This window comes from Ceratotherium simum, chromosome 20 (assembly GCF_057802395.1).
Source record: "Ceratotherium simum simum isolate JZ-2026a chromosome 20, ASM5780239v1, whole genome shotgun sequence".
NCBI lineage: Eukaryota > Metazoa > Chordata > Mammalia > Perissodactyla > Rhinocerotidae > Ceratotherium > Ceratotherium simum.
The window spans coordinates 45872961-45894674 of NC_141919.1; the positions used below are offsets into that span (position 1 = coordinate 45872961).

Genomic DNA, 21714 nt, shown 5'->3' on the forward strand with positions numbered 1-21714 from the left:
GCTGTTTTGGTTACTATGGCTTTGTAGTATATTTTGAAATCAGGGAGTGTGATACCTCCAGCTTTGTTCTTTTTTCTCAGGATTCCTTTAGCTGTTCAGGGTCTTTTGTTGTTCCATATAAATTTTAGGATTCTTTGTTCTATTTCTGTGAAAAATGTTGTTGGAACTTTGATAGGGATTGCACTGAATCTATAGATGGCTTTAGGAAGTATGGACATCTTAACTATGTTAATTCTTCCAATCCAAGAGCACGGAATATCTTTCCATTTCTTTGTGTCGTCTTCAATTTCCTTCAGAAATGTTTTATAGTTTTCGGTGTACAGATCTTTAACCTCTTTAGTTGGTTTATTCCTAGGTATTTTATTCTTTTTGTTGCAATTGTAAATGGGATGGTACTCTTAATTTCTCTTTCTGCTACTTCGTTGTTAGTGTACAGAAATGCAACTGATTTTTGTATGTTGATTTTGTATCCTGCAACTTTACCATATTCGTTTATTACTCCTAAAAGTTTTCTGGTGGATTCTTTAGGGTTTTCCATATATAAAATCATGTCATCTGCAAATAGTGACAGTTTCACTTCTTCCTTTCCAATTTGGATTCCTTTTATTTCTTTCTCTTGCCTGATTGCTCTGGCTAGGACTTCCAGTACTATGTTAAATAGGAGTGGTGACAGTGGGCATCCTTGTCTGGTTCCTGTTCTTAGAGGGATAACTTTCAGTTTTTCACCATTGCGGATGATATTAGCTGTGGGTTTATCATATATGGTCTTTATTATGTTGAGGTACTTTCCTTCTATACCCATTTTATTCAGAGCTTTTATCATAAATGGATGCTGTATCTTGTCAAATGCTTTCTCTGCATCTATTGAGATGATCATGTGATTTTTATTCTTCATTTTATTAATGTGGTGTATTACGTTGATTGATTTGCGAATGTTAAACCATCCCTGCATACCTGGAATAAATCCCACTTGATCATGGTGTATAATCTTTTTAACGTATTGTTGTATGCGATTTGCTAGTATTTTGTTGAGGATTTTTGCATTGATGTTCATCAGTGATATTGGCCTGTAATTTTCTTTTTTTGCGTTGTCCTTGTCTGGTTTTGGTATCAGGGTAATGTCAGCTTCGTAGAATGAGTTAGGGAGCTTCCCCCCTCCTCAATTTTTTGGAAGAGTTTGAGAAGGACAGGTATTAAGTCTTCTTTCAATGTTTGGTAGAATTCACCAGGGAAGCCGTCTGGTCCTGGACTTTTATTTTTGGGGAGGTTTGTGATTACTGTTTCGATCTCCTTACTGGTGATTGGTCTATTCAAATTCTCTACTTCTTCTTGATCCAGTTTTGGAAGGTTGTATGATTCTAAGAATTTATCCATTTCTTCCAGGTTGTCGAATTGCTTGGCATATAGCTTTTCATAGTATTCTCTTATAATCTTTTGTATTTCTGAGGTGTCTGTTGTAACCTCTCCTCTTTCATTTCTGATTTTACTTATTTGTGCCTTCTCTCTTTTTTTCTTGGTGAGTCTAGCTAAAGGTTTGTCATTTTTGTTTATCTTTTCAAAGAACCAGCTCTTGGTTTTATTAATTTTTTCTATTGTTTTTTTAGTCTCTATTTCATTTATTTCTGCTCTGATTTTTATTATTTCCCTTCTTCTACTGATTTTGGGCTTTGTTTGTTCTTCTTTTTCCAGTTCCTTTAGGCGCATTGTTAGATTGTTTATTTGAGATTTTTCTTGTTTGTTGAGATAGGCTTGTATTGCTATAAACTTCCCTCTTAGAACCGCTTTTGCTGTATCCCATAAATTCTGGCATGTCGTATTTTCATTTTCATTTGTCTCCAGGTATTTTTTGATTTCTTCTTTGATTTCTTCATTAACCCAGTCGTTGTTCAGTAGCATTTTGTTTAATCTCCACGTATTTGTGGCTTTTCTGATTTTCTTCCTATAGTTGATTTCTAGTTTCATACCGTTGTGGTCAGAAAAGATGCTTGGTATTATTTCAATCTTCTTAAATTTATGGAGACTTGTTTTGTGGCCTAATATGTGATCAATCCTGGAGAATGTTCCATGTGCATTTGAAAAGAACGTGTATTCTTCGGTTTTTGGATGGAATGCTCTGTATATATCTACCAGGTCCATCTGTTCTAGTGTGTCGTTTAAGGCCAATGTTTCCTTATTGATCTTCTGTTTGGATGATCTATCCATTGGTGTAAGTGGAGTGTTAAAGTCCCCTACTATTATTGTGTTACTGTCTATTTCTGTTTTTATGTCTGTTAATAATTGCTTTATATATTTAGGTGCACCTACATTGGATGCGTAGATATTTACAAGTGTTATATCCTCTTGTTGGATTGTTCCCTTGATCATTATGTAATGCCCTTGTCTCTTTTGACAGTTTTTGTTTTAAAGTCTATTTTGTCTGATATGAGTACTGCTACCCCAGCTTTCTTTTCATTGTCATTTGCGTGGAGTATCTTTTTCCATCCCTTCACTTTCAGTTTGTGAGTGTCTTTAGGTCTGATGTGTGTCTCTTGTATGCAGCATATATATGGGTCTTGTTTTTTTATCCAGTCAGCCACCCTATGCCTTTTAATTGGAGCATTTAGTCCATTGACGTTTAAAGTAGCTATTGATAAGTGTATACTTACTGCCATTTTTTAACTTTTTTTTTTTTCTCAGTGTTTTAGTAGTCCTTCTCTGTTCCTTTCTTCTTCTATACAGAATTGATGGTCACTTTAGTTTGACCTCTGTCTGAAAGCTGTACTCTTTAACTCCCCTCCTCCCTCCTTTTATCTTTTTGATATCATATCTAACCTCTTTTTTGTGCATTTGTATCCATTACATTCTTATCATGGAAATAGATAATTTTTCCTATTTGTGGTCTTCTCTTTTCCCCTTAAATCAGTCCCTTTAACATTTCTTGTAGCACTTGTTTCTTGGTGACAAACTCCTTTAATTTTTGCTTGTCTGGGAAAATTTTGATCTCTCTTTCCATTTTGAATGATAACCTTGCTGGGCAGAGTATTCTTGGCTGTAAGTTTTTTCCTTTTAGCACTTTAAATATATCGTGCCATTCTCTTCTAGCTGTAAGGTTTCTGCTGAGAAGTTAGCTGATAGCCTTATGGGGTTTCCTTTGTATGTAACTTGACATTCTCTTGCGGCTTTTAGGATTCTCTCTTTTTCTTTAACTCTGGACATTTTGATTATGATGTGTCTTGGTGTGGGCCTCTTTGGGTTTATCTTGTTTGCGGCTCTCTGTGCTTCCTGTACCTGGATGTCTGTTTCCTTACTTAGGTTAGGGAAGTTTTCATCTATTATTTCTTGAAATAGATTCTCTGCCCCCTTGTCTCGCTCTTCTCCTTCTGGGACACCTATAACACGGATGTTAGTGTGCTTGATGTTGTCCCAGAGGTCCCTTAGACTGTCCTCACTCTTTTTAATTCTCTTTTCTTTTACCTGTTCACCTTGGGTAATTTCTTCTAGTCTTTCATTCAGCTCACAGATCCGTTCTTCTGTATCCTCTACTCTGCTTTTGAGTCCCTCTAGTGAATTTTTCATTTCCAGTATTGTATTCTTCATTTCTGATTGGTTCTTTTTTATATCTTCCATTTCTTTGTTGACATTCTCACTGAGTTCATCTATTCTTCTCCCCAGATCAATGAGCATCCTTAACACTCTTAGTTTGAACTCTCTGTCAGGTAGGTTGCTCATTTCTGTTTCACTTGGTTCCTTTTCTGGGGTTTTGTCCTGTTCCCTTACTTGGAATGTATTCCTTTGCCTCCTCATTTTGCCTCTTTCCCTGTGCTTGTGTCTACATATTAGGTAGGTCAGCTACGTCTCCTGCTCTTGGATAGGTGACCTTATGTAAGTGATGCCTTAGGAGGCTTCCAGTGTGCTTCCCTCAGTTCTCAATGTTCCAGGGGTGACCCCTATGTGGGCTACGTGTGTCCTCCTGTTGTGGCCTGTTTGCTCTCCCTGTAGGTGCCCAGGGAGGCCGAGTTATGCTCCTGGCCAGCTGTTGTAATGCTCAGCTGCTTGTAGTTGTTGTGGGCCCTTCAGTCTCTTTGTCAGGTGTGGGGAGCCCCAGCACCGTTGGCTGCAAGTTCTAATACCACATTTGTGTTGCAGTATTTCTTTTAAGTGAGTAGGCCCCCACCCTGGCAGGTTGTTAGGCTCAGGGCCTTACAATTGCTGTAAGCCTCTAGCCTATTAGGTCTCTTGTCAGCTCTCTGAGGATTGCAGCTGGGTGGGGCTGGCCTCAGGCACAGGAGCACCCAATTGTTTCAGGCTTTGGAAGGTGGGGCAAACCCCCATGTGGGTCTTTGAGAAGCACAAGTCTTCTGCAGCTGATAAGCCCTGCCGCCCACAGGTCCACACACACAGTCAACACTGTCCTGCCCCGTGTGCGCACCCCAACCTCCTGAAGCGGACCCAGTCTCTCCACGGCGGGAGCCCCACACACTCCGCCACCGCCCCACACTCTCCACCCGCTCCTTGTGCACACCCTGCCCCACTCAAGTCGGCTCAGTTGCCAGGCTGTGGAGAATCCAGTCACCAATCTATGCAGGCCCACAAGTTGCCTGAGGGCTTGTTGTTGGGTGGGGCCAGTCTCTAGGGTGGGCTGCCTGCCCTGGCTGAGCTGGATTAAATCTGTGCTCTAGAGGGTGGGGCAGACCCTGGGCTAGCAGGCCTCAGGGAGAACTCCAATGGTGTCTGTGTCAGCACACTCACACCAGGCCACAACAATGGCCGCCGCCAATGTCCCAGTTCCTGGAGAGGTCTCACCCCTCACTGAGATGCACTCAGGGCCTATTAGGTGAGTCTCTTTTCACCACAGCACTGTGCACCTTTCTTTCTGGTGATTTTAGGATGCTTTCTGAAACAGGTGAGTTTGCACGTGGGCCCTTTAAGAGCCGGTTTTAGTTTGTTTGTGAACCGGGTTTTCTGGGGGTGCTCCCCAGTGTTTTAGTAGCAGGCACAGTCAGATATTATGCCGCTGGTCTCGATTGTGCTGGGTCCACAGAATGCCCACAGTGGGGGCGCTCCCGGCTCAGGGCCCCGCGCCTCCAGGGAGGCTGCGTACCTGTGAGCTGCTCCCCGCGGCCGTGAAGCCGGCGGCTTGTGAAGGCGGCGTTTTTCCTCTCCAGAAGGGAGTCTCTGCCTCTTCCACCTCAGTTAGGATTGTCTGTTGTTGCAGGAGTTCCTCTCATCCAGTTTTCAGTTCTGTCTCAGGGGTAATTTTCCCATGAGTAGTTGTAAATTGGCTGTGTCCACGGGAGGAGGTGAGTTCCGAGTCTGCTTACGCCGCCATCGTGACTCCGCCTCTTCTTCTAATGGAGTATTTAATATTATAAATTTCCCTTGAAGCAGTGCCTTAACTGCATCCTACAAATTTTGATGTTGTGTTTTACTTTTCCTTCAATTCAGAATATTTTCTAATTTTCCTTGTAACTTTGTTTTTGACCCATGAGTTATTTAGAAGTGGGTTGTTTAATTTTTAAATATTGGACAATTTTCCAGATATCTTTCTGCTGTTGATTTCTAGATTAATTCCATTATAGTCAGAGAACCTATTTGCAGGATTTCAATTCCTTTATCTATGTTGAGGTTTGTTTTTGGGGAATCTGTCATGTGGACTTGAAAATATTCTGCTGCTGTTGGGAGTGTTCCATAAGTGTCAATTACATCAAATTAGTTGATAATCTTGTTCAGGTCTTCTATATCCTTACCGATTTTCTGTCAACTTGTTCTATCGATTGCTGAGAAAGGAGTGCTGAAGTCTCCAGATAAAACTGTAGATTTTTTCTGTTTCTCTCCTGTCAGTTTTTGTTTCATGTATTTTGAAGCTCTACTGATAGGTGCATAGATCTCTAGGACTGTTACATCTTCCTGGAGAATTGACTCTTGTATCATTTGTAGTGTCCCTCTTTATCCCTGGTAATATTTCTAGTTCTAGAGAATGTTGATTGTTTTTGTGATTGTTGTTGTCTGTGTAATGTCTCTTACATATTTTTCCTGTTGCATTGCCATAGGTACCACCCAAGATCATATCCACATTACCTTTGTTTGAAGTATTTCCATTATCTTTTTATTTTCAGTTTTTATTATGGAAGTTTCAAACATGTACAAGAGTGGACAAATTGTATAATGAATATCCACCTGTTTCTTTTCAAATCACAAGTTTTCTTTCACCTTCTGTGGGAGGTGCTTCCAACCTCAGTTCTTTGCTGTGCTGCCTTGGATCTGTCCTGCATATGTGCGTCTCAGATGTTCTGTGATTTGAGTTGTGGTTGGAATCTTAGATCCATTCTTAAAGCAGTTGCTAAACTGTTTGGATCTCTCTCACACATGCAGGCTCAGGAGTGAGCCCATGACTGGTATGTGCTCATCTTCAGAATAAGAATATTCCCTACTTCCGCTATCCCATCTCTCAAACTCTTCCCACATTCTCCACCTTGCCAAGCCTTTTATTCCATTCTTCTGGCCAGAAATATAGTATTTTTATTAAAGTTTTAGCTACCTGAATTACTGCTCAGCCACCATGTAGTTTCCTTTTCCAACTTCTGACTTTCCTCCACAATCCACCATCGTTTTGTTTACTTATCAGAGTCCTCAGGTAGCTTCTTTCTGTGTTCTGTTAAATAGTTTCACTTGTAATCAGAAAATAAGATAGGCTGTAGTGGAGTTTTCCTACCATGCTGGAAGAGAACCTCTACTTCATTTTAAAATGTATCTGAGACAGGCTGAAAATACTTTATCAGTATGGGATCATCAAGAAAATGGAAAGGTTTCCTGATTTGGGAGAAAAATAATGGTCACAGGAGTTATGGAAGCTGTGGGGACAAGAGAATATAAAAGATTCAGGCAGAGTTTTGTCTATAACTGCTTTTTCCTCCTTTTCTCCCCCCTGCTCCAAAGAAATTTACTAATTTTTGCCTGTGAAGCTATTTGAAGAAACTCTGAGCCCTGTATTTTCACAAAGGATATAAATCTATTCTTCCAAAAAGTCTGTTGCCCAAATCTGAAATTGTTCATTCAATTGGTGTATTGCCCCTGCAGGACCACTTTTTCATTCTTAGGGTGGGAATTGATTTTTATTCTCTTATTTTGTCATGTGAGGGTACTAAGTATATTACAACCTTGGAATTTTCACACATTATTTAAAAACCTATTCACAATATGAGAAGGTCTTGCATAGGCTTGTCTAAACCACAGTGTAGAAACGTGCAGCTGCCTTTGAAGTTGTGAAGACAAGACTCATTCCTCATTAAATGTACAGATTAATGTCTGAGGAAAGTGGAAGCTTTTTACAGATGTTTCCCAAAATTTGAAGTTTTCTATATTTAAAGTGACTTCACTCTAACCTCTAAGTTTATGCATGCAAATTAATGGACCTTTCCTATCCATAATTATAATATTTGCTTACAAAAATACATCTAGACATTTAAAATTAGTGAGAAACTAGTTGAAATTTTTTGATTTATGTAAGTTAATGCTTTTTGAATAAGCAAATCTGAATATTTTACTCAAAACACTTGTTTGCACAAATATTGCATACATCAAAATTAGAATGACAATTTAAAGGCTGGTTTTGGAATTGAAACACTAACCAATCTATACTTTCAGATTTAGCTTTGCCATATTCAAGTCTATGTTCTATTCAGTCTCCCTCTGCCCCCACTCACTTCCTTTGATTCTCAACTTTCAAAAAGTAGGCTATTCAAACCTTTCCTTTTTTGTTAGTGAAATAAATTGAAATGTTCAAAAAGGAAAATTCAAAAATAAAGCATGATGGCATTTCCAAAGCATCATTCATGAAATGGGTACAGACTGGAATCCACAGAAAGGAGGATTAGAGGATGTATGGGTTTCCTGAACTCTCAAGATGGTATGTCTGAGCACAGCTGGCCATCTTGGAGACAGGATCTAGGAGGGGACCCCAACTCCCTACTGTGCATTTTTAAGGAGCAAGTGTGAGAGTTGCCTTGCTACTGGAGACACAGATTGAGATAGACTGCCAAAGAGTCTGGGCTTCAGTGCTGGTTGTTTATAAGATTTATTGGTGACCTTGAGGGAAGTTGCAGTCATGTCCAGCCTCTTATTTTAGGGGAAAAGCCAGCCCCTAGTCCCAGTAAGCTGATTACCAGGCAACCCAGAGAGGGCTCTATGGAGCTTCAGACATTCCTGATTATCCTTACATATCTATTGTTAACATACTTGTAATTTTTGGATAATTCTAGATTTAAAGAAAAGTTGCAAAGATAGTTGCAAGAGACCGAATGTTTGTGACATTCCAAAATTCACATGTTGAAACCTAATTCCCAATGTGATGGTGTTTAAAGGTGGAGCCTCTGGGAGGTGATTAGGCGAATGAGATTAGTGCCCTCATAAAAGACCCTAGAGAGTTCCCTTACCCCTTCCACCATGTGAGGACACAGTGAAAAGACAGCCGTCTATGAACCAGGCAGTGGGCTCTCACCAGGCACTGAATCTGCTGGCACCTTGATCTTGGCCTTTCCAGCCTCCAGAACTGTGAGAAATACATTTCTGTTATGTAAGCCACCCAAGTCTAAGGTATTTTTGTTATAACATCCTGAACATACTAAGACAATAGTAGAAAGAATTTCTATGCATTTTTCATTCATTAGTTTTTCCTAATAATAACATTACTATAGCATATTTGTCAAAATTAAGAAATTAATTACTATTAACTGAACTTCAAATTTTATTCAGATTTTGTCAGTTTTTCCACTAATGTTTGTTTCTGTTCCAGGATCCAATCTGGGATACCATATTAGATTTAGCCTATATCTATTTTTAAGATGGAAGGATGAATACCAATGGCTTTCTGTCACTGAAAATTTTCTGATTGTAATATTTCTGGATATAGTCAAGCAAAATTGAATGTAAAAGTGAACTGATTGGGAAATTCAGTCAGGAATATGCTGTGTTGACACTTCTTTTTAAAGATTTATTCACTCCAGGTGCCAGGTCTTGACCAAAATTATTGGAGGTCAGGGACTTATCTTTACACCATCCATTACTTAGCGCATCGCCTTGCACATCGGAGACGTGTAGAACACGTTATGAAGTTAATGAACAAATGAGGGTCGCTCCTTGAAGCTTCCTCATACAACCTAGCCTAATGTTTCCACATAGCAATGCCACTTCATTTTTAGAATTCAGACGGTGTCCCGGTGAATCTTTAGTTTCACAACAGTATAAATTCTTACAGAAAAGTGGAAAATAGTTCATTCTGGTTTTCTTAAAAAGCAAAACCAATAAGTAAAACTATAACTTGACGCATTAGTCATACATAATATAGACTCTGCTGGACACTACCATTTACCACTACTTTCTCCTCCTTCTCCTCATATTTTTTTAAGAAAAGTCAATTTATTCACTGAGATTTCAAGAAGTTAAATATTTAAGAAGTTTTACTTGGCTTCTTCACTGAAATGCATGAGGTGTGGTTATAGATTTCCAATGAGTCAAGTTACAATTGTGAAGAGATGATTGGTGGACTAAGCTAGGATGATTGAAAATAGTCCTGGAGTCTCTCTTTCTGATGATCAGGTATATACATTTGTAAATGGTGCTGTTGACACTCCCCAAAGAGACACACACACACACACGCATGCACACGGGCTTTCAAAATCAACTGCCAACACATTTTGAAAGAAGCTCCCGTGATAAGAGTGAAAACAAGGCAATGAACCCATTAGAAAATGTGTTTCCAATACAGAAGTCACTAGTTACATATAACTATTTAAATTTAAATTAATTGAAATAAAATAAAATTAAAAATTTAGTTCCTCAGTTGAACTATTCACATTGAGAGTGCTGAGTAGTTACAAGTGGCTAGCAGCCTCTGTAATGGACAGCAAGAACATTTCCAGTATCACAGAAAGTTCTATTGGCCAGGGCTGTGTTTAAAGCTACTTGTGGGACGTATGGAACCATCTGAAGACTAAATTTAAATGATTCTGAAACCAAGTGGATCTGGTTTATTTGATTAAGTTTAAAAGTTTTGCTTTACTTCTGCTTAGGTTCAGTCTGAGCAAATAGCCTCAATGGATGTGAACTGCTCTAACCAGTATTTTCAACTTGAGTTGTACCAGTTTTTCCATTTGCAAGGCTGCCTGCAGATTTCCAGTATAGATCTAATGTTCCATAAGCAAATTTCTGACTTTATGTTCTAGTCTCGTCTCATATTGTTGCATTCTTCAGCGTTTATTCTAGTTACATGCTGTGCTTAAGTATCCCTTGTAGCTCTGCATTGTGGTTCTGTGTCTAGTCTACAGAGATTATTTTTTGAGCCCAGCTATTTCTTTAGTACTTTACCTTTTCATATTTTCTCTCTCATCGCTAAGTGTTTGGAAGGGGGTGGTGGTGGGCATTAATATACATGAAAGCATTAACTTTCTATACTATTTGCACAGAAAAGAGTTAACATAGCCTGCCTGAGACTCTCATCTTACAAAGTCCTGCTTGCAAGGTGGCCTTTGGCTGGCAGCTGGGAGAGCATTCCCAGTGGTCAATATTTAACTGATAAGGTTGGTTCACTGTGTGCCTAGATTGTGCAAATATGATTTATGGTAAATGCTTGTGGTCCTTCTGGGAGTCTGGAATTTTGGTATGTACTAGGCAGAGAGTGTCTATGTGAACAGCCCCAAGAAAAGCCTTGGGTACAGAATCTCTAATAGGCTTCCTTGGGCAGAAACATGACAATACATACTGCATTTCTGTTGCTAGAGGAAGAGTGTGTTCTGCATGACCCCTCATGGAAGGGAGAGAGCATAAGAAAACCTGTATATGGATTCCTTCAGACTCTGTCTGCACATTTTCCCCTTATGATCCAGCTGTTTATCCTTACTAGTTTGCTGTAATAAATCTTAGCTGTGAGTACCGCTATATCTGAGTCCCATGAAACCATTTAGTGAATCTCCAAACATGGGGTAGTCTTGGGGACACCTGAAACATCATCTTTAACAGAATTTCTGTTTTTATTTTTAAAAGAATGATAAAAAGGCTTTCATTGTGGGCAACTAAGAAATTCCATTGCTCAGATTGAGACAGACTTACATCCCATCCAAACTGCAAATGTTTTCCTAAGGAGGCTAGAGAAAATGAAATAGTACCTAAAATATATATCAAGGTACCCAACACATTGTAGGAATTAAAATAATGTTACTTGTATTTTTCTTTCTCTTATTCCTCTCAGCCCTGCCCCATTAGAATGCCGTGTTTTTAAGTAGGTGGACGTTATGACACATTTATGTTGCCTGTTTTCCTGCTGCTATTTTCTTTGCTAGAAAGCACACAACATATTTAAAAGTTAGATCACTAACCAGGTTTGTTCTTTTGGCATCTGGTGTTTAAGGCAGTTTCAATTTTCACTCCATTTTTTTTCATCACGTGTTCCTACCGATTGAATCTCACTTGCTCTTTCTAAAAGGAGAAATGTGAAACACAGAAAGGGATCATTCTGTGGTTTCAGAGCCAGCAAGGTCAAGCAGGAGGGCTCATAATTGAAATCTAAAATGTGTGTCCTTTTTTTCCGTTGCAAAGAAAGGAGAACAGAAGAGGCCATGACCCGAATCACTAGCACTTCTGAAGCGCTTCTGGTGGAGAATGGTAGACACTGAAGCAATTGCTAGAGCTTAGATTTCAGGTCTGGGACGTGAAGGAAGGCACATAGGCACTTGCCAGGGAAAGCAGCCATTCAAGAAATTTCCTTTCCCGAACATTGGGTCCAGTGGTTCAAGTTTTTAGCTACTTGCTTTATCATGAAATGCACAGAATAAACGTGGTCCATAAGTCGGGTCACTGATCAACTAGTGATCAAAATTTAAGTGATAAGGTTAAGGACACACAAGGTGACTCTCAGCCCTCAGAAAAGGCTATTCCAGCCCCTAACTGTACAGTCACCAGGGACCATTTCCATTTCCACCCCTTCTTATTTTCACAAACCTGCCTCTCAGTTTTGAACTTGAGCCGTTGTCTTGAGTAGTGTCCCACTGAGTAGTGCTATCTCCATGTAACAGTTCCTTAGGCATCTCAAATTTACTGTATCCAAAAAATGAAATTGATTCAGAGAAGGTATCAACCTTTAGAGAATACCTATTATGCATCACTTGCTATGCTGAGGATGTCTATGGACATGATCTTATTTGATTTAGTTCCACATCCAAGATATCAGGTACTGCCCCTGTGGAGGCACTGGTCTTGGCAGTAAATATCTGTGGGGTGAGAAGAGCCTCAGTTAAGCATCTTGGGATGTCCCTTCAGTGGACCACTGCCTCTGCAGGGGTTGCATGGATCAAAACAGTGACTATTGGCCATCTTCTACCATTGTGAGGCAGTCCCAGGTAGGAAATGGGAGGCCCTCATCTCCATCCCTCTGCCATCCCGGGTGAAATTGTAAGTACCTTGCAGTCAGCAGGAAAATCACTCAACCTAGCTCTCCATTTCCAGTGTGGCTTCTTTGGTGAATGACACAACTATAAAAGGGTCAGAAATACTCCAACTTGGTGCTGCCGATTCCCAGCCCAGCAAACACCCAGAGGCTGTCTCCCAAGGCTGAGGCTGTTTGTTCCATGCTTTTTGCCCCTTATCTATTTCTCCTGCTGCTGTTTCTTCTGGCTTCTGCCTCACCTGTGGATCACACATTGACCTTTCTGATGCTAAACACTTCTGAGCCCTGTAGCTAACTTTAGATGCTATTATCCCTCCTCTGACTGCAGAGTTGCCAAATGTTTTACTTCAAAAAACATTCGCCAGGAATGCATCTGGTTATCTACCATTTGCTCACAAGTGCAGCTTGTAACACATCCATTCTTTCTCAATGTAGACCTTTATTTTCACACATTATGCTCTACTGGCTCAAATAAAAGAAGGGAGTAGATGCAGGTGCAGAATTAAAAAAAGAAAAAGAAATAGAAAAAGATGGCTACATGATGTAGCCCTGAGCACATCTGCCATGAAATTAAAATTGTACATCTACGTATAGGAGCTGTAGAATTTTTACAAGCCAGGAGTGTCACGGGATTCCAATATACTACCCTGCAATTATTTTTGATGTAGCTGAGGTTAGATAGAGCTAGAAGGAATGGCCCAGGATAACATTTGTTAAGCATCTACTGTGGCTCCATTATGTTTTAAACCGTACCTGAGGATGCATGATTGGTGAGAACGGTTATTCAATTCGAAACTGAAACATGTATGAAGATAAGTGTCTATAAGTAGAAAAAGGTGGTACTCTAGTTAGGGTGCCATTTTTTTTAAACAAGCGCTATACAAACATTTCTAAATCAGTGGGATCTTTTTTCCTCAAATCAAATATTAGTAATAATTACAAAACAAATACCATTGGGCATGTTCAGATTAAAGACACAGCTGGAGCCTAATTCCTGTCCTCTCTTCTTAGAGGGCCCTGAGAGAATACCCGAGAACCCTGGGGCTTCATGGAACATAAGGGACTGTATGGTCTGGTGGGAAGAGAACAATTCTCGAGTCAGATGGATTGGGAGTTTGAATCCCAGCTCTGCCATACTACTTGTTGATCTCAGCAATTTATTTAATTTCCTTAACATCAGTTTTCTCAACTTCAAAAATACAGGGGGAAATAGAATATATTTCAAGAGATAGTTGTAAGGAGTAAAGATGATATGTATAAGGGGGGCCCACGGTAGATAATTAACAGATGTTAGTTTTCTTTCTCCCTTCCTTCATTAAAGGCCCTCCTTCAGGTTAGAATAAAATGGAAGAGATTGTGTTAAATAGTAGGGATGATATTTGGGAATGAGTTTCTGAGCATTGCCTTGGACCTTCTTCCATGTATGAATATTAGCTGGTCTAGAGAAGATGAGAATGAGCTGGTCAGATTTGGTGAGGGATGGGAAGAGGAAAGCCTGGTGACAGGGAGAGAGCTAACGGGGATAACTGAAGTTAAGTCAGGTGAGAGTCTCCTTCTATTGCTAGGTATGGAGGACAGTGAAAAGTGTCTGGGCTAAAAAGGGAACATCACAGATTGATGTCTGAAGGAGGGAATCCTGGTTAGATGGTAAATTGTAGATTTCCCATGTAAATTTCACTACTTGGGATTGGATGTCGAGGGGATAGACCAGTTGTATCACAGAATCACCGAACTTCTGAGCTGGAAGGAAATTTATCCTCCTTCTGGTCCACCTCTCTTGGTTGATAAATGAGGAAACTGAGGCTCAGAGAGGTTAAGTGGCTAGCATAGAGTCCCTCAGTAAGTTAGTAACAGGATTACAGTCTAGTATATTTCCTTGGTAACATATTGCCCACTCCTCTAGACTTTCCTCTGATTTCCAGGTCAGACTGCATACGATTCCATAGTCTCCCTTAGCAACCGGTTATAATATTCATCATCCAGAATATAATTCTCAAATAAGAAATTCTGTTTTACATATATTTAAATCTCAGCCACTAAACATATTTTCTGATCTTTTCTAAAAGCCACTCTACCTACAATAAACCTGACTACCTTAGATACATTTGTGGTGTGCTAAATGCAATAATCCCTTACACACGAAGAGCAAATTCATATAGATAAAAAGAGGGAGTTTTGATGAAGAATGGAATCATGTTTCAAAACCCTTGCCAAAAAGGGGCCATAGGAGTCTGATCAGGAGTAGAAACATTAAAATACTTCCCAAGTTTAGGTCAAATTCAATTACAATGAAGGAACGTATTCTGGCGGAGGCAGAAAAAGCACAGAGGCTTGTTAATGATTTCATGAAGAGTTTTAGAAGATATGTGAAATTTTAAAAAGGTCAAATGAAATAAAAATACTTTGGTACAAAAATCACAGAGATATAAAATTATGCCTGTTGTAGTCTGAGGAAGTGAACAGTAAGACAGGCCTTGGAGGGATGGAATGTTGGTAGTACACTGATGCAGTCGCCACCTTCTAGGGGAAATTTTGGAGCTCTAAGAATGTACTCATAATAATGAAATGTGTAAGCAACTAATGTACAAATCTGATATCACTTCATTAATTTTCGGTAAAAAATATAATTGTCACAAGGACAAGGAAATTCAAGCTTGTATGACACATGCATATTCTCAGTGTGGGCAGTCTATAGCCTGTACCTAAAAACCGAATAAGAACTAAAAAGTGGCTTGGAGAGTGTACAGTTAGCACAACAAAAATTATTTGGATAATCTTAATGGCCAGTGTCATTAAGCTATGGTAATCTGATGAATCTGTCTCCCTCCTGTAGGAGTAGGCTCCATTCTGACATGACATCTATATTCATAGGTAAGGGACCCTTTTTCCTAGATGTTGCTGGAAATGCACTATCAATATTATTGCTGTGAACTGCCAACAAGCAGAACATCCCCTTTATGATTGATATATTCTTTTTTCATTCATTGATTCAATAAGTAGTTAATGAATACCTACAATTTGTCAGGCATTGTGCTAATGCTGGGCATAAAAGAGGAAGCAAGACAGATACAGCTCTACAGAGATTAAGATCTCCTGGCCTACGGAGATTAAGGTCTAGAGATTGAAGATATACAATGAAACAAGCTGTGACCCCAGAGTAGAAGTGATAAGGTAGAGGAAGTATAGCGTGCTGTGAAAGTGAATAAGGAGGGGCCCCTAATCCAGGCCAAAGATTGGCGAAGTCTACCTGTAGGAAGCATTATTTTGCTTGAGACTTGAAGGTTGAGTACCAATTAGCTAGGTAAGGGGCAGAATATGTCCCAGGCAGGGGCCAGCATGAGCAAAGATCTAGAAATAAAAGGGAGAATACACTTAAAGCAAAGAAAAACACAGATATTCTTTCTTGATAAGTATGCAAAGATTTTTTAAAAAAAAGATAATATACATTTTTGGTGAAAGCGTGGGTACATACCCTCATACTCTGCTGATAGGAGTGTAAATTTGTACGAAAATTTTAGAAGGCAATTTGGCAACATTATCCTAAAGGTTTAAAGATATGTATACGTTTGATACTGTAATTTTAGATATTTATTCTAAAGAAATAATTGTGGATGTGTAAAAAGATACAAAGTATTCTAGGTCTTGGTTTTATAAAGAGAAATATTGGAAACAATAGGGAAATGGTTATATAAATTGTAATATATATACCAAAAGATATATTTACAGCTAATAAAAATATTGTCAAAACATCTAATTGTCTACCTAGCTAAGGGGTCAGCAAACTATAGCCAAACTATGGCAATGGCCTGCCATCTGCTTTGTTTTTTAACTTTTTATTTTGAAGTAACTACGGATTCACAGGAAGTTGCACAGATAGTTCAGAAAGGTCCTGTGTATCCTTCACCTAATTTCCTCCCCTGGTTACATCTTACATGACTACACTTAAATATCAACCTGGGGACTTGACATTGGTGCAATGCATGTGTAGATTCCTATGATCACAGCCACAATCAAGATATAGAACTACTCCTTTATCACAAAGATCTCGCTGGTGCCACCCTCTTATCGTCATACCCATACCTTCTCCCTTACCACTTCTAAACCTTGGCAACCACTAACTGCTCTCCATCTCTATAACTGTTATTTTGGGAATGTTACATAAATGAAATCATACAGTATGTAACCTTAGGAAATTGGCTTTCTTTTTTTTTCATTCAGCATCATGTCCTTGAGATGCATCTAAGTTACAGGTGTATCAATAGTTCATTCCCAAATAGTGCTGGGTAATATTCCATGGTATGGATGTATCAGATCTTGTTTAACCATTCACATATTGAAGGACATTATGGTTGTTTCCCATTTTTGGCTATTACAAATAAAACTGCTATAAAATCCATTTGTGTATAGGTTTTTGTGTGGACATAAGTTTTCATTTTTGGGGGATAAATGCCTAGAAATGTCATTGCTGGGTCGGATGGTATGTGTATGTTTAGCTTTTTAAGTAACTGCTGAGGGTCTGTATCATATTATAATCCCCAGAACAATGTATAAGAGATCTAGTTTCTCTGCATCCTTACCAGCATTTGATATTGTCATTATTTTAGCTGTTTTGATAGTCTGTAGTAATATCTCATCATGCAAGTTCTTTGTCAGATATATGGTTTGCACTATCACACAGTCTGTAGCTATAAAATACGTCTTAAAATTGTGCAGAAAGATTCTTCCCACTGTAGTCTTCTCTGAAAATTGCTTTAGCTCTCCTAGTTTCTTCATTTTTTCACATAAATTTTAGAATAATCTTGTCTATATTTGCAAAAAATTTTTTGCTGGGAATGTGATAGGAGTTATGATAAACCTGTATAGCAATTTAGGGAGAATTGAGATCTTTACTATGTTGCATCTTTCAATCCATGAATACAATGTGTCTGCTACCTGTTTTTATAAATAAAGTTTTATTGAAACAGTTGTGCCCATTCATTTACATATTTTCTATGGTTGCTTTCTTGCTACAGAGTTGAATAGTTGTGGCAAAGAGTCTATGGCCCACAAAGCCTAAAATATCTGAACCTTTACAGAAAAATTTGCCAACTTCTGGATCAGGTAAATGTTTATGATATATTAAGTGAAAAAACCGTATTATAATTCAGTATAAATGGTATGGTACCATTTTAATTTCAAATATAAATTTTAATCATGCTTATATGTATGTCTATCTATAGTAAAATGATTGAAAGAATATAAAACAAAATTTTAACCTTGGTTCTTTTAGGATGGTAGTATCAACGGTGATTTTTAAAAATTTTCTTTGTGGTTTTCTGTATCTTCCACTTTCTATTCTAGCTAGCTAAAAGGAATGTATTAGGTTAAGGAAGGGTTCCCTTTTCAATTCTCTCTCTCATCAATCTTATGAGACTTGTTCCTTTCAGGGGAAAAGAGACTTTCAAATTATAGAAGATATGACAATCAATTGTTTGTGTTAGAGAGAGTGAATAATGCTTTTCCAATATGCCTTTTCAAAACATAGATGAATTCTTGCGGGCTTATAATTTAAGCATACCCTTAGTCAATAAACACAGATAGGAAAATCCCACCAATATTAAGAGCCTTAATCCTTGGTTTATCTTGATAATAGCAATTGAGTGATCCATCCTGGAGGTTTGTTTACCAGTAACTGCATGCAAATGGAACATTCTTAAGGCTGAACATTAAGATGAGCAAATCGGTTACTTCTGAATGACCATGTCAAATCATGGATACTGGCAAAATGAACACTTGCATTTTTGCTGCTCTAACCCTCTGTCGACTATTCCTGACAGGTTTTTTCTAGTTCTAGTTCTAGACTTAGACAGATGAAATAGCAAGTCCCACCTGGAGAATAACCTGCTCTTTGAGAAACTGAGTGTATGGCATAAAACATAGTGATTATAGCTGTACTTTCATCTGGAAAGGGCTCTGATAGGGTCGTGAAAGATCAAAGAGGTGTTTGGAAGGTATGTAGGTACCTGACAGGTTAATAGCCCACTTCACAAAGTCACAATGCACCTCAGATGACTCTATTCTGTTCCTGGAGTGATTAATTCTTAAACCCTAATCTTGATTTTTAACCCTACTCTGAATCCATTCTGCAAGTACTCATTCATATGGTGTGAATTAAAATAAATAATTTTAATAACTCGAGGAATTATACATTAGTAGTTCTCTCATCATAACCACTGAAGAAAGTTCGTATGGGGAAAAAATATGACATTCTAAAAGTTACTGATTCTGCTCAGAAACAGGCAGAAATTTTCTCAAATGAAAACATGTTTATTACATAAAGGCTGCAGATGCTCGGAACAGCTTGTCATCTCTCTGCTTTTAGGTGATGCCCACATAGCACTAAGAACAGCAGAGATCTGGCAATTTTCTAATTAAACGTGATCAATATTGACAACTGAATGGCATCATTCTGGCCCTGGAGTAGATTTCTGGGCCACACTTATCCTATTTGTCTGTCTACATTGCTCACATTAACTGGGTAAATTGGCTGATCAAATCTCCACTTCTGTAATACCAGCCTGAAGGAGAGCGGTTTAGGGATTTGCACAACAGTAGAGAATGAATAAAAGGTGTTCATTCATTCATCCATTCTTTCAACAAATAAAGGTTGACAACTGCTCACTTCTACTGTGCTTGGTGTATGGAGATTACGATAATGAATAAGGCATGGATCCTTCTCTACAAGAAGCTTAGAAATTATGATAAAAAACAGGAGGTATAATCATGAAAGTTTGCTCTCAGGCAGATATGTCATAAGAAATATATAGCTGCAGTACTGTAGGAATTCATAGGACAAAGACATTACTTCTGTCTGGGGGGAGTCAGAAAGAGCTTTGGGGAGAAAGTTACCTTGAACAGGGACTTGAAGGCAGGATGTAGGATAAGGCAAAGGCCCAGAAAGGGATGCAGATTAGTTAACTAGAGGAAGGTTAAGGGGGAAATTCCTATAAGGATTTAGGGGTGTTTTGGGGGAACTCAAAGTCACACATGCAGCCAGGGCTCAGGATGGAATTGGAATCAGGTTTGGATGGAACCAGGAATCTAGGGAATTCTCTTTCTACTTCTGCTTCATCATTTCTCTCTGCAGACTTGCTTTCTCTGCTTCTCCATTCCCATGGTGACTATGGCTACTCCCAGCTCTTGGACTGAAGAGAAACTTCTTGCCCTATGTTATGTCAGTTTCATGAACTATTGCCAGGAGAGTGAAGTCATAAATAAACATAGCTTCCAGGGAAGATCTGGAAGTTCCCAGACAAGGGGAGATGACTTGCATGCTGGTCAGATCTTCCCTAATGGGTGTTTACTGTCACGTGTGTGGGGAACTGCAGAACAGCGTGACTGGAATACAGGTTTGGAAGGGCAGTTGAGGAAAGATAACGAAGGACTTTGGGGAATCACTGAGAAGAGTAGCAATAGGAAATGAACTCTCTCTGGACAAATCAGTTTGGCAGCACTGACTATGAAGAAATGAAGTATAGATTTCTTTTTGTCTTTTTTTTTTTTGTGTGAGGAGGACTAGGCCTGAGATAACATCTGATGCCAATCCTCCCCTTTTTTCTTGAGGAAGACTGGCCCTGGGCTAACGTCCGTGCCCATCTTCCTCTACTTTATATGGGACGCCACCACAGCATGGCTTAACAAGCGGTGCGTCTGTGTGCGCACCGGAGCCGAACCTGCGAACCCCAGGCCGTTGCAGCGGAGCACACACACTTAACTGCTGCGCTACCGGGCAGCCCCCTCTTTTTGTCTTATTTTTGTATTCATCAATCTCACTGCATTATATACACTTTTGTAAGCTACTTTAACTTCTTTTGGAAACAAGACGCAAGATGATACAATAATTGCCAATTAAGAAAAAGAGTACAGGTGATAGGCAGTAAAAATTGGACTTAGAATTTGTGTTATCTACTAATTTGCTCTGTGACAATTGCACGTCACTAAACCACTCCAGGTCCAAGTTTTCTAGCTTAAAAAAATGTGAGGATTCAACTAAACAAAAACGGCTCTTTGTGCCCCTCATCCCGCTTTCCCCATCCAGACAGTGTTAACGTTCTTGGCTCTTTCCCTCTAAGCTTGGACTGGACATCAGAGTCCTTCTCCATTCTCCAGCCAGCTCATTAACACCAACACACTGCAGCTGTCATTTGAGGCCAAAATATTTGCCATCCCTTGACTATGATTCTAAAGTGCTAGGTTTTCATAATAGCACAGGACACAGATGAAACTTTTTGCCAATCCTCTTATTTTACTGATGGGAAAACTGAGGCCCAGAAAGAGTAAGTGATTGGCGTAACATCACCCAAACTAGTAAGCTATATCCCAAGACCAGATTCTTCTTTTAGTAATTTTAATGACAAGATTGTCTTTGCTGTCGCAATCCTTCCTCTATGAGATCATTGAGTTTTGATTTAGAATTGTTCTTCTAAATATATGCAATTGAATTTCTAATTTTTTTTGAAATTTATATTTTCCAACAAACTGATGGAACATAACTACTTGGATTCACATTTTCTGGTTAACAAAATGTGACTTTCAGTGGACCACCACTGACATACCGGAATTTAACAATTAGATCAAAGTGATTTCCTTAATATTGTGAAATTGGGACTTTAACCTGCTCATGAATAAATGAATGTTTTCTATTTTGGTAGCATGTCAAAAAGAAAAAAAGACATTACCCTTTAGTGAGCATCACTTGGTCTTAGCAAATCTGAGTGCTGTACTTGGTGTTCTGTTATTCTTACATTATTTTCCCTTCTTGCCTGTGTGTCCTAATTTCTCAGCTGCTGTGGGTGTGCAGAATCAGAATCCTAGAGCTGCAAAGTTTTTCAAGAGGACATCTGATCCAGTCCTTGGAGTTCAGGGAGATGAACTTCTTAGTCAACCAAGACAGAAAACTACTCAAGTTATTCTGAGTGAACTCGATAGATGCAGACCCCATCAGGATTTTATATCCTTCTTTGGTACAGATGTTTTTTTTTCATTTATAAACCCCATTTAGGTGGCACTCATTAGATTATGTTGAAATTATTTGCTCACCTGTTTATCTCCCTTTGAGGCCCTTGAGGACAGGTATGTATATGAATCATCTCCTAGAGCAACCAGCACATAGTGGGGACTTGATAAATGCCCACTGTTCAATGAATGCTGCACATGTTCAATTGAATTCTATTTTGTCATAAAGCATAGTGGAAGCCTGTATCCTTTTGTTTTGCCCCTTCCAAGGGGCCCACATCCCCAGTGCCCCAGCATAGGGACTA

The 21714-nt window shown here is 39.0% G+C and overlaps 1 long non-coding RNA gene across 1 annotated transcript; it reads left to right on the forward strand.

Moving 5' to 3' along the window:
- Positions 1-4692: 4692 nt before the first annotated feature.
- Positions 4693-21521, forward strand: LOC147914451 (uncharacterized). Its single transcript, XR_015555329.1, has 3 exons — positions 4693-4813; positions 17428-17515; positions 21238-21521. It is a non-coding gene; the product is annotated as an uncharacterized LOC147914451 (long non-coding RNA).
- Positions 21522-21714: the final 193 nt, after the last annotated feature.